We start from the raw sequence: 13429 nt of genomic DNA on the forward strand, positions 1-13429 counted from the left end.
TGAAGACTTCGCATAGTTCGAATGAAGAGGAACTAGGGTTCAGGAGGTGCATTATCTTGAAGCTGACAGTGTCGTAAAGAATAAATGTTAAACAGCGTAGCATAGGATTTCATTAAACGCAAAGCTTTATTCATTTTATTAGTGCAATTCATGTATTATTCTAGAAAAGAAAAAAAAAAAGGTAATGTTGTAATTACGATAGATGGTTGTTAAAGCCCATGCAGGGGGTAGTCTGAGGCATCTGAAAAGTCTGTTATTTTCTCTGTAATTTGTCTCTGGAGGAAGGAGTGGCCTCGAACACACTCTAGCAATGGATTCTCCATTTCCTCTTTCTGTTATCCCTTTCACCTTTCTTACATCATTACCAGAGTACATCATTTACATGTAAAATCACAAGCAGAATCCTAACAAATTCACTCAACGAATTGTAGTTGGCTGGTTGGATATTCTGTTTGATTTTAAATTGTGAAGTGTTATAATGAATAGTTTACACTTTTGCAAATTAGACAGTTGGGCTGTTTACAATATATTTCATTGACTATAAGTCTTTTGTTGGATGCATAGTAAAAGCTCATCCAATCATCCCAAGAATACCATTGTGAGCTTACCAACTAAAAGTCACAGGATTTTATTTTCTCTCTACGAGCACTCTCAATAATTTTTGTATCTTGTTCTCTAAAATACATCACCAAGATCTACTATTTGTATTTTACTTAATGACTTTTATCATTTATCATACATGAATTTATCTATTTTTTGTGATACTTGGCCCAGTAAGTCTAAAACCCAACTGCCAAAACCTATGGAGGAAACCCAATTGAACGGTTAGAAAGAAAAAAAATGAGTTACAGCGCACTATTTTGAGCCCCTTAGGGATCACTTCCCTTTCTCCCCTACAACATCTCTCTTTTCTCTTTTACCATCTGCTTCTCTCTCTCCCTCTCTATTTCTCTGTTTCTCTCTCCACTCTCGATAGCCAACCCAACACCATCATGCTACCACCATTGTCTCCCTGTTTGTCGACCTCATCTCCACGTCAGTGAGTACTCAGACTCCATCCATCTATTTCTCTCTCTGTCAATGTCACTCTCTCTTTCTCTCTGTCTCATTCTCTCTTATCTTGTGCCGTCGTACTCTACCAAGCCATAATTACCACTCTCGACTGTGTTAGGAAGTAACGTCAAGCTCCACTAGCGTCTTTCTCTATTTTCTCTTCCACTGGCATCACGCCTCTACCACACTCAACAGTGCCAACACCACAAGCTCTACTACTGATGTTTGCCACTAGGCCGTCGTCGGGCTCCTCTGCCACCAATATGTACTTCTCTTTGTTCACCTCTCTTCCTTCCCTCAACCTGCTTCTCTCACTCTCTCACTATCTCCCTCTCAATTCACCCCTCTCTCTATCTCTCTTTCTCTCTCCCTATGTTTAGGTCACCCCTCTCCATGCCACCCAACTCCTTCGCCACTCACGACGCACCAACTTTGGAGAAGGAGATGGGAGGACTAGCATGCATACAGGAATTTTGCCCACCCTACAAAGGTAAGTAATTTGATGAAAGAAACTTTGGAATGATAAGCTTGTGTTGATTGATTTCCCATTTTACATGCCTCTGGGTTGTCAATAATTTGATGAAAGAAACTTTTGCTTGTTGTGTGTGCCCCTCTGGTGGAAGTTGTGAAATTGTTGTTGTGTTCTATGTTTGGCGGTATGCCTATGTGGTGGGAGTTGTGAAACTATTGTGTTGGTTTTTTTTTGTTTTGGCTTTACGCCTATGTGGTGGGATTGTCGTGGCTGGCTTTGGGATGGTTCTCATGTTGCATAAATGGTGTTGTAGATTTTTTATTTTAATTGTGGTAATTTCCGAGTTGTGTTATTGGGATTTTTTTCTCATTCACACTGCTTTTCTGTTGTAAAAGGGTGCTGTAATTTTCTACCTTTGCACTAGTTTATAGCTTGTGAATGTTTGCTAGGAATTCCCTCCATTGACTGAAATATAACTTTTGAATGTTTGCTGAAAATTTTCTCACGTGCATAGTTTTTCATCTTGTAAATGTTGTTGGAATATCTTATTATTGGGTTGTTGATAACATATAAAGTACTTGCTGAAAATTTATCATTGGACTGATTTATAACTTCTAATTGTTTGCTGACATTTTGCCATCAGATTGTGAATAAGCATGTAAATAGGGTTATGAAATATTGCTAGATTTTTGGGTTAAATGGTTTTACATGGGTGTGAGTATCACGACCCCAAGTCAAGATGAGATATTATCTTGATAAAGGTCCTCTGATCATGCTGGAGCACATAATATTGAGTGACGTTTCCTAAATTATCTTTGGGTGACAATGGGCTCAAGCAAGATGGTAACACTCTTGAGTCGAAGTCATGGCCTCTCTAGTGGCGGAGGTCAGAAGACGTCGTGGTCAAGGATGGGGAGCAAAGGCAGGCGTCACACGTAACAAAGTCACACACATGGTCGTTACTAGTGGTGTAGTAAAGGGAGCTAGGGTGTAGGGATGGTCCTTTCAGGAGAGACCGTGGTTCACAAAATAATAAAATGGATGTTTTCAACAATGAGATTTTCTTTTGGGCATGTTACAACTTGCTTGAGAATTGTATTGAGTACTTGAGTTTTGTTAGGCAATAAACTTTTAGGTGAAGTTGACTGTTACTCGGTTACGTTTAATTTGATTAAATGTGAAATATCAATTATCATCATTCCTTGCATCAAATATTTGCATAATTTCATTTCCACTAGTATGCATTTTTTTAGTACTGGTCTTAGTTTCACTTACTAAAATTTTTCGAAATCTCACCCTGGTTGTCCTACTACGGTTGTACTTTTCAAAACCGTAGGTTTTGAAATAGATAGAGAGTTTGGCGGTAGTTATGGGCATGGAGATCTCACACAGCCATAGGATTGAGGATTGAAGATTTTCCCCACTTTGTTAAGTTGCTACCTTTGAATTTGATTGGAAAACCAGACGACTATAATTATTTTCTTGCTTGTGGTTTGGAGGCATGTTGCTTATGGATATTACGGTTTTGATGTAGTTTAAATTCTGGTACTACTATTTAGACTTAGTGACTACCATTTTTACTTTTCGCTGCAAATTAAATGTACACTTTTTATTGAGCATATGAGCACATATTTTGTTATCACAACATGCGAGGGGTGTATTACCCAAGTGGCTAACATCCCGATTTCACGACTTCTGCTTTCACATACAAGCCAATAGCAATATCCATAACATTAATACTACGAGGGCCACATATATTTCCCAAACACAAGTGCCACATCTTTCTCAAACATTAATACTATGTCTACGAGGGCCACATAGCATTAATACTATGTCTGCAGCCATGTGCATAGGGTCCAAAGGGGTTTCATAGGATTGATATATTCTTGGTTCGCATGCATTCTTGGCAGGCAATGCAAAAGTAAACCCATCTCGATCGAGCAAGTTTTCATCCAATATTTCTTAACAAAAATCAAGTGCTATAGTTTTATCTTATAAAGCCAAACTGGTGCATTGACGCTAGAGATGCTTGATCTTTCCGAGTCATTGTATTCAAGGCAGGCATGTTAGTAGTTTCAAACTTTCAAGTCTAACCCACCCTTAGGAAAGACACATTGATCAATTGAGGCAATGATTTATAAAAAGGACTAGAAGAATATTTCTATTTTTTCATCGTTGTTGTTACAACTTACCATGATCCATGGACTTTTAACTAAACCAAAGTGGAATAGACAAAAGTAGACTTGCTATTGCTAAATATCTGCAGCTACTAATAAAAAAACAAGTTAAATAGACAAACTTAGACTACTAATGAAAATCATTCAGTTATATTGTAAACTAAAATTAGGATCATTTGAATAGCTTCTGGCACATGATCGTTAGCACATCTTAGAGTTATATAGGGCTAAGCAAAAATTTGAAAATTTGACTCCGGTCCGGCTTTGCTCTAAATCCAACAAAATGGAATATTCGGAGTCGGATTCTTTTTTAATTTTTCAATCGGAGTCAAAGGTGTCACTGGACCGACTTCTATCTGATTTGATCCGACTTTATGCTCTGACTTTACCGTCCGACTTCGATATTGTACATATGTTATAAAAATATGTATTTATCATATATACTAGTGTAGTTATATAGCTATATAACTAGAATTTATATTGTTAAATGCATCAATATACTAGTATGAGCTAATTATTGTAAAATAATATACTTATACTATAATATAAATAGACTAATGATAGTTTAGCATATGTATACATCATAGTATTACTACCATACATAATCAAATATAGAAATAAGTTAGATACTAATATTTAAATAAGTCTAGTATAATAAGTTAATAACACATGATACTAATTTACTAAAGTATAATAACATGTGATTAGACACTAGAAATAAGTTAGTGTAGAAATAAGTTATAAGCACTAGCATAATATAATAACATGTAATACTATAGTATAATAACATGTAATTAGACAATAAAAATAATATGTAATGCTATAGTATGATAACATGTAATTAGACACTATAGTATAAGTTTAGTATAAAAATAAGTTAAATATTAGTATAGAAGTAAATTAGCAGTAAATGGTTTAGTTTTAGTTTTGAACTTTTTGAAAAAATTGAAATTTAAAAGTGTTACACCCAAGCCAATGACGAATGCTATAAAATTTGTTGTTTTGGGTTAATATATATGAAAAGCCCATTGAGTTTTAATGAGTAATTTTAGAGTAAGTTACGAGCCCAAAATATATTTTCGCAGAGTATGGATTTTATTGAGCTTAATAATTAGGTTAAAATCTTCTAATGGGCCAAGTGGGAATTGACCCGAGGAACTTATAGGACAAGTGAATTATTTAAAAAGTGAGTCGAGGCCTATTAGTGTTGGTTAAATACCCAACTCATGAAAATATGGTTAACCCAAAGAGTTGATTTGGATTATGCTAGCTTGCCCAACCCATTTCTTAAGTCTTTACACCACCCAAAACGAGCCCAAATATTTCAAAAGTGACCCAAAACCCAAGCCCATGAACCAGGTCCAGAATCCAGGCACGTCTCCACACCATGCACGTTTTCCTTCCACTAGGGTTCACGGCAGCACCATATCTATACACCTTATACATGTTCATGCACACTCTCCCTTCGTCCCAACCACATAATCACACGGCAAGCTTTCATCTTCTTCCTCTAGACCCTATTGCACTACACGCACCACCACCTCTGTCCGCACGTCTCATTCCCATGCCTCCACACACAACCAACTCAGCGTTGCATGCCCCTTGTCCAACACAGCAACGGTTGCTCCCCAACCCCATGAAGACCATGCCGCAGCACCTAGTCAGTCCACGTTCTGGAAGCAACCGTAGCCTTCCTCTTCACCATGGAAATATCCCAACCCGCAAACCACCATCACCGAGAGCCAAGCATGCCGAAAAACCACTCTAATCCCTCTTACCAGTCATCGCCCAAGTCCAAACTCTGAGCTAGTTGCACCGCTGCCTTTGCCTTACACCACCATAGACCCACACCACGCTAACACCGGCCAACACCAACCCTTAAGCCTCCACTCACAACTTGCACCCAAACACTGCTCTTCTGTTTCACCACACAAAAACAGAGCATCCCAAAGCCATCCACAGCCCTTCCGAACAGACATCTTAGCTACCAGCCACGACACGATGAAGCCTAGCGACCTCGTTAGCCCCTCCACGTTGCCTCCACCTGCACAGAAGTTGTTGATGAGCACTGCACGTCACCCCGATTGTTTTTCCTCTCGTGCTTAGCCGCCCAACTTGCCGGCATATTCACCTCAGCTGCCCAGCTCTGCTCGAGTGCTCCTTTGCATGCCTCCTTCTGTCTCGGTAAGCCCCAGCCATAACACCCCTCTGCTAGTGTATGCCTTATTCCAAAATAGGAAAGATTTCCTTTGTCTTTAGTAAAGCTTAGCATAGAGTAGAGTAATTTTTTTATGAAATTACACTTATACCCTTTAAGTGACAAGCCAAAGTTTGAACTTGTATTCTTACGTTGGGTGTGATTTTTACCATGGGTCTCAGTTGGGTTGTAGAAAATTAGTATAATATTTTTAGTGGGCCTAGTCTCACTTTATATTAATACAAAATTTTTATTTTACAATTAATGTATTAGTCGGAGGAATTAAATAGATATCGATGAAATTTGGGAAGTAATGATATTTTAGGGTTAAGAGAATTTTAGAAATTTAGGAAAAATATGTTAATTATCAAAAATTTACGAAAACTATGTGACTATTTTATAGCTGATGATTAATATTTGCTCGGCACAGTTGTGAGAAAATTCTGAAAAGCTAAAAAGTCCAAATAAGTGGAGTCATATACTAGACTTTGCATAAAAGAAATGAATTGAGGTTGATTTTAGAAAATATGCATTTTTTATTATGAAAAGAAATTTGAAACACCTTAGTTATTTGTTCTGAATTACTCATGAAACTTTGTATAAGAAGAAAATATTTTTTGTCATGATTGATGTAGACATAAGTTTATTTTTGGCATTTTATTTATGAACTGTGTAAAAAGGAGTGAGTATGAAACTTTGTACATAATTATATGATTGTGATCTGATTTGGTTGGGTTCTAAATATGTTATGTACTCTGATATGATATGATGCGACTTCTGAAAACCTTTAACATAACATTTTGTTTCTGTTCTATTCTGACCTTACCACGGGTGTAGAACTGTGGCCTCTGTTTAGGTTGGTACCAACTTTTCTGTTTCCAGTGCACTCACTTTGGAAACAAAGTGGTTTTCTGCGTGGTCTTTCTTGTATGCACACTCGGAGCTCCAAGAATGGGGAAGATTTCACATTCTATTTCTGCTCGGTTGGCCACCGGGGTTTGCACAGCCCTACCACGGAGGTTAAACATGAAATTCTGTTCAGATGTGATTTTTCAGTTATGCTATGCCAAATGAATTTTTAATAAGAAAATTGTTGAACTTTTGCTCTGATATTTTTGATAACATGTTCTAAATTTACATTCTGAAAATAAAAATATTTTGTTCTACATTCTGAACTCTGTAAATGCTTACATACTAGTATAGGTTCTCTACTTACTGAGTTGTTGATAACTTACCCCTTATCTCCACAATATTTTTCAGATAATTTTGATGCCTCAACTAGAAGTCAAGAGTAGGGAGTGTTAGCAAAGTTTGATGGTCGTAGAGAAATAAGTGTCAAAGGGTACAAATATTTATTAGAGAGTTTTATTTAGTAGATTTATTATTTTATGTCATTTTTGGTATTTTGAGTCCGAGTCATTATGGAGATTTTATTTATTTCATTGAGATATTTATTTGGTGTCTCCGGTCCGGAGGAAGATATATGTTTAGTTTTAAATAAATGAATTTATATTTTATGGGGAATTTGGAGTATATAAATATGTTATAGGAGATGATTTTAGGTTACAAGAGCTAACTCTCCGGACGTCCAGGACCGAGACGTTACAAAAAGCCCACAAAAAATTCTTTTTTAAAATGGAATAAATATAAAGTTAAAAAAAAAAAAAAGCCCAACACAACATAAAGACCACCGTAAAACGCATTCACCATTTCAATTCCATCATTCGATTAAAGCATCCAACTTCCAAGAGAGTCTGTTTTACTTTCATGAGTTAGATTACTGATATTTTATAATTATTTCCACGAAGATGAGAGCAAACAAGTTAGACAGTGTTGCATTTGAACTTCAAACAATCACTATTATAAGCTTTTTTCAAACAAAATGCTTAGAAACTCTAAGACCAGTTTATTTTTTCTTTCATTGCAAGTATTAAAAAGGGCATTTCATGTAGTAATAACTGAACTACTTTCTTATGAGCTAATATGCCATTTTTGCATAGAAGAAAAAAAAAAAAAAACTCATATGTCATTTAGGCAGGATTTAAAAATGGAAATAAAAGCAATAGAGTCAAACCCAGAGAAGGAAATTTGAAAAAAGAAAAACAAAAAAACAAAACAAAAAATAGAAGGATTGAGGGAGAAAAGGTAGAAGGTTCCGAACCAAAGAAAAGAAAATGAAAATCCCTAAAAATACAATCATCCCCAAAATTTATACAAGAGATTTATCCAAAAACATATATGAATCGAAAGCCACCAATCTAAAGGAGCATATGTTGATAAAGGACTTGTAATCAATGTAAGTAGCCAGAACGAAGCTGGAAAAGGAACACGACGGTAGATCGCGCACAACTAAGGTGCCGTTTGAATAGTGAGTTGAGATGAGATAAGTTGAGATGAAAGTTGAAAGTTGAATAAAATATTGTTAGAATATTATTTTTTAACATTATTATTATTTTGGAAGTTGGAAAAATTGAATTGTTTATTATATTTTATATGGAAATTTGAAAACATTGTAATAATAATGTTAATGCCCAAAAACGGCGCAGCCCGGAAGGGAAGAAAAATCCATTCCCAGATGCGCTAAGGTGGGTTGGGCCTCGATCGGTGAGGTGTGGAGCCTCCGGAAGTGATCCGATGCGGTTGTACGATGTCGGTGCGTACATTCATAGCAGTGAACAGTATTTAAATGCAGATAAAATAAGGAGAGATGGACACACAGATTTACATGGTTCGACATTATGCCTATGTCCACGGGGTTTGGGGAGGGGAGATTCTACTATAATATGCTTGTTTACAGTTTCTCAGGTCCTCACGTTTCTCACTGTACAATGGGAGTTGGAGATCTACTTGCTAGAGAAGATGTTCTTTCTGGAGCTCTCTGTCTAGAGGTTGAAGAAGAAGTCGAAGAAGCCTGGCAAAAAATCCGTCCAAGTGTTCAAAAGAAAAAGTTGTTGAAAAGTCCCTAAAAACGTAGGCCTCCTGTCCCTTTTATCTGGCCCTCTTCTTGCATGTGCCTCGGGAGTGGTGAGGGATGTCTACTTTGCGTGTCAGACTATCTCTCCATTGTCTACTTTCTCCTGACACCTTCATGCCTCCTGACACCCTCACCCCCTTGTCTCATTTCCCGCTCTCTTCCTTTGTCTTCTAGTGATGGCCCTTTGATGGGCTCGGCCTTGAGAACCATTTTGGGCATGGTGTATTTTACACCCTCACAGTTGTCCACGATTCTTAAGGGAAATTTGTTTCAAAGAAGACCTTGAGAATCTTCAAATGTAAAATATGCAATCGACCGCATGGAGTGCGAGTGCGAAAACCCTGTCTTGGCGAGATAAGCAGGAGGTAGGGTAAACCGCAAGAAGCGCGAGTGCGAAGCCTATCCTAGTCAGGTAAGCGGGAGGTAGGCTCGACCGCACGAAGCGCGAGCGCGAAGTCTGTCCTGGTGAGGTAAACGGGAGGTAGGCTCGACCGCATAAGATGCGTATGAAATTTAGTCGGGCAATCAAGTGACTTGCCTGCCTATTCGGACACCTAGGAGGCCCTACAATCCCTGACCTTTCCTTTCTATTCGAGCACCTGGGAGGTCAGGCAGTCCCTAACCTTTCCCGCTTGCTAACTTTTTATAAAAATGGTAAAAAAGGGACGAGCAGTTTGTAAGACTAGACTCACCTCAAGTCTTATCGAAAGACGTATGTTCTTCCGGCATCTTTGTTTTCGATGATGTTGGTGAACTTTCCTTTTTCGATGTGAATTGCGGTTAGTGTTAGAGTATGTTTGTTGTGGTCAGGGAGCTCGTCGACCCTCTGGATCCATCTCAAGCGGTTGTGGAGCTCGGAGACACATAAACTCCGAAGGCTTATTCTCGAAGGTAACCTTGCTGCAGCGGTTATGGCACGAGTGCAAACACCCAGCATTTACTGGTGGAGATGTTATATCTCAAGAGCGATGTCGGGTAGTCCAAGGACTAAACCTGCACTTTTCTGTGAGGCAATCCGGGCCGCCTTAAGGCTGGCCTGCTTGTTGACCCTCAAATGGAAGGTAAGTAGAAGATATCTGATCATGCTTAACTACCGTTCTGTGGTGCAGTGAAGATCAAAGGCTCGGCGCTTACTGGAGGAGATGTTGTCTCAACAGTAATATCGGGCAGTTGAAAGATTGAACCTACACTTCACCGTGGGGCAGGCCGGACCGCATTATGGCTGACCCACCTATTGATCCTTACGGGAAGGTAAGTAGGAGATGCTGTAAAAGTCAAACCTGTTAGTGCAACTATTTTCCAATCACAAGTGTGAAAATCACAAACCTGAGCGGTCTTGCTGGGGTGCGGTGAAGGTCTAAGGCACTATCTGTTCGGCATTCTGTTGCTGGAGATGATGTTCCATTACAAGAGATTCTGTCTTCAGGCAGCCGGAGGCTAACCCGCACTCTTCCACGAAAATGATAGAGACGCCTTAGGAATTACACTCATCGCTTTGCCTCACGGGGAGGTAAATTGCTGATGGAGATTTCGTTGATGGAAATTTCGTTGGTGGAGATTTCGTTAGTGAAGATTTTATCTTCGGGTAGCCGAAGGCTGACCCTCACTCCTCTGCAAGAAGAATGAAGCAGCCTTAGGCATTATACTCACCCCTTTCACCTTGCAGGGAGGTAAGTTGCTTATGGAGATTTCGTTGGTGGAGATTCTGTCTTGGGGTAGCCGAAGGCTGACTCGCACTCCTCCGTGAGAGGGATAGAGCAGCCTTAGGCATTACACTCATCCCTTTGCCTCGCGGGGAGGTAAGTAGTTGGACAGCGATGTGGCTGGTCTGCTTTTTACCATGTCGTTGATGTTCTCATTCCTCGGTGTAGCATTCGGGTGGTCAAAGGACCCAGCCCTTACTCCATCGGGGAGAGGTCGGGATGCCTCAACTTCACCGCGATAGGGGTTGGTGTAGGTATTCGGGCAGCCCGGAGGCTGAACCGTTCTCCTCCATGAGAGATACGAGGTGGCCTTTGGCTCGGCCCACCCCTTCTGGTCCGATGGGGAGGTGGGTTGTTTGTGTAGTTTGGGACTGGACCCCCTCCCGCTCATTGACATTGCAGGGATGGTAATTCTTTACTTTCGGGTAGCTAAGGACTGACATGTACTTCGCCGCAAGAGGGATAAGGCAACCTTTAGGCCTACCTTTCTCCCTGGTACCCTACGGGGGAGGTAATTCGGATAGCGATGTGGCTGGTCCACTCATTCATCGTGATGGGGGTCGGGGTAAGTTTTCGAATCACCGAGAAGGCAAGTCCTACTCTCCTGAATGTGGAGGTTGAGCCGCCTGCTCACCTATCATCCTTCATAGGGAGGTAAGTTGTTTGGACAGTTTGGGACTAAACCCACTCCCGTTTGTTGACATAGCAGGGAAGGGTAAGTTTGGGTCAGGATGGCATTAAACCCACACTTCGTCGAAGTGGAGGTCGGGGTAATCTTCAGGCCTTAAGAGAGACTGGACCCGCACTCCATCACAGGAGGAGTAGAGCAGTCTTAGGAATTACACTCATCCCTTTGGTCCCGCAGAAGGTACGTTGTTCGGGCAGTCTGTCACTGAACACACTTCTGCCTATTGACGCTCACGAGAAAGGTAAGTCTTCATCTAAGGGTAGCCGAAGACTGACCCGCACTCCGCCACAGGAGGGATAAGGCAAATTTTATGCCTACCTTTCCCTTTGGTACCCTGCAGGGAGGTAATTCTGACAGCAATGTGGTTGGTCCGTGTTGTGAAATTTCGCAAGTGTACGAAATCGTACTAAGTAATATAATGATAAGAAATATGTCGAATCCACAAGGACTATTTACTTATTAACTATTGAAATTGTTCTAATTCTAAGTTATTTGAAAACCAAGAAAAATGGTGGATTTTAAATTAGAAAAACAGTAACAAATTAAATTAAATCAACAACTAAATAATTGACCAAACACTTTAAAAGAAGAAGATTTCACCCAAGAAGAAAACACTAAGGCATTCGACTCACCCAACCAATCCAATCCCAAATCCTAACCATACAATCAATCAATTATCATCCTTTTTTACGGTGAAATATTCTAACTTATCTAAGACCCTCTCTCTAGTAGAATTAGAATTACTCAACATACGATAACCCGCGATATGTCTATGCAAATTTAAAAGCATTTGAGCACATTAAGATTAATAATATTTCACATAAAAGCCGCACAAATCACGTTGGCACATTCTTGTCTTTCGTTCAATTCATGGCATACATCATACGAAGCTAAACTACATGCATCATATCTCGAATTAACATGCACAACAAATCATTCAACTATTGGCCAAATAATTGAAGGCATTAAACTCAATGATGTATACTCAAAAGGAATGATAAAATTATGATCACAACGAAATAAGATTCGAGATTGTCATGGAGAGGCTACATCGTAGCCTTAGCAATAGAAATTAGTTCATAATCTAATCAAAACAAACCATAATAATTTTGGAATTCATAATGAGAATTATACAAAGAGAAGATTAAAGAGTTAAGAAGGAAACTCTATGTAGATCAAGAATCTCTATCATTCATGAACTCCAATTCTGCAGATTTTCGACCTCCTGCTTGAGGCACTGTTTTGTCCCTGAAGATGTTTGTTTTCAGCCCTCTCTTTAACACGTTGTAGGTTTTTATCTCAGCTTTCTGTAGACACCGAGATTGCCCTTATTGGAGTTTTCTACAAGAAGTTATGCTCTAAATACTGAAGGGTATTTTAGGAATTCAGCAGTTTTTCGACTTTTAATTCATGCACCCTTTCCGCCTTCTAGATATTCGTTTTTGGCCAAGGCTTTAACACAAAAGTTCTAGGATTTTCTCTTGGATTTCTGTAGACACCAAAATTACCCTTATTGAATTTGTCTAGAAAAAGTTATCCTCCAATTACCGAAGGGTACTTCAGGAATTTCAAGAACTGAATGTTTCCTATTCTCTTGATGACTCCTTCAATTTATTTATTCCTAAACAAAAATAAACAAAATAAATAAAAACTCTAATAAATAAGAAAAGTAAACACAAACTAGCATAAAATTATGAATAAAAGTATGACAAAACTTATATAGAAATTAGGCACATCAGTTTGCTCCTTTGCCATGATGGGGGTCGGGGTAAGTTTTCGGACCATTAGGGGCAAGTCCCGCTCTTTCGAACGAGAAGGTTGAGTCACTTGCTCACCAATCATCCTTTGTTGTGAGGTAGGTTGTTTGGGCAGTTTGGGACTAGGCCCGCTCTCACCCATTAACATCACAAGGAAGGGTAAGTTTGGGTCAAGCTAGCACTGAACCCACAATTCTTCACGGTGGAGGTCAAGGTAAGCCTTTAGGCCGTCGGAGGGGTGGACCCGCACTCCATCGCGAGAGAGGTAGAGTAGCCTTAGGCATTACACTCATCCCTTTGGTCCTGCAGGAGGTACATTGTTCTTGCAGTCTGTCAACCCGTTCCCGCCTATTGACGCTTACGAGGAAAGTAAGTCTTCATCTTCGGGTAGCCAAAGGATGACCCGCA

At 39.4% G+C, this 13429-nt stretch overlaps 2 long non-coding RNA genes across 3 annotated transcripts; one reads left to right on the forward strand and one right to left on the reverse strand.

The window, feature by feature from the left end:
• The first annotated feature begins 669 nt into the window (after positions 1-669).
• LOC121251900 lies at positions 670-3058 on the forward strand. Of its 2 annotated transcripts, none has more exons than XR_005938136.1 (2): positions 670-1543; positions 2287-3058. It is a non-coding gene; the product is annotated as an uncharacterized LOC121251900 (long non-coding RNA). The 2 variants fall into 2 exon arrangements; XR_005938137.1 differs by having other exon boundaries at positions 2862-3058.
• On the reverse strand, positions 902-8964 carry LOC121251901. The gene is made up of 3 exons (XR_005938138.1): positions 8953-8964; positions 3620-3624; positions 902-1114 (listed from the first exon to the last, which is right to left on the reverse strand). It is a non-coding gene; the product is annotated as an uncharacterized LOC121251901 (long non-coding RNA).
• Between the last annotated feature and the right edge of the window lie 4465 nt (positions 8965-13429).

The sequence above is a fragment of the Juglans microcarpa x Juglans regia genome, chromosome 2S, assembly GCF_004785595.1.
Source record: "Juglans microcarpa x Juglans regia isolate MS1-56 chromosome 2S, Jm3101_v1.0, whole genome shotgun sequence".
In the NCBI taxonomy this organism is placed as follows: Eukaryota; Viridiplantae; Streptophyta; class Magnoliopsida; order Fagales; family Juglandaceae; genus Juglans; species Juglans microcarpa x Juglans regia.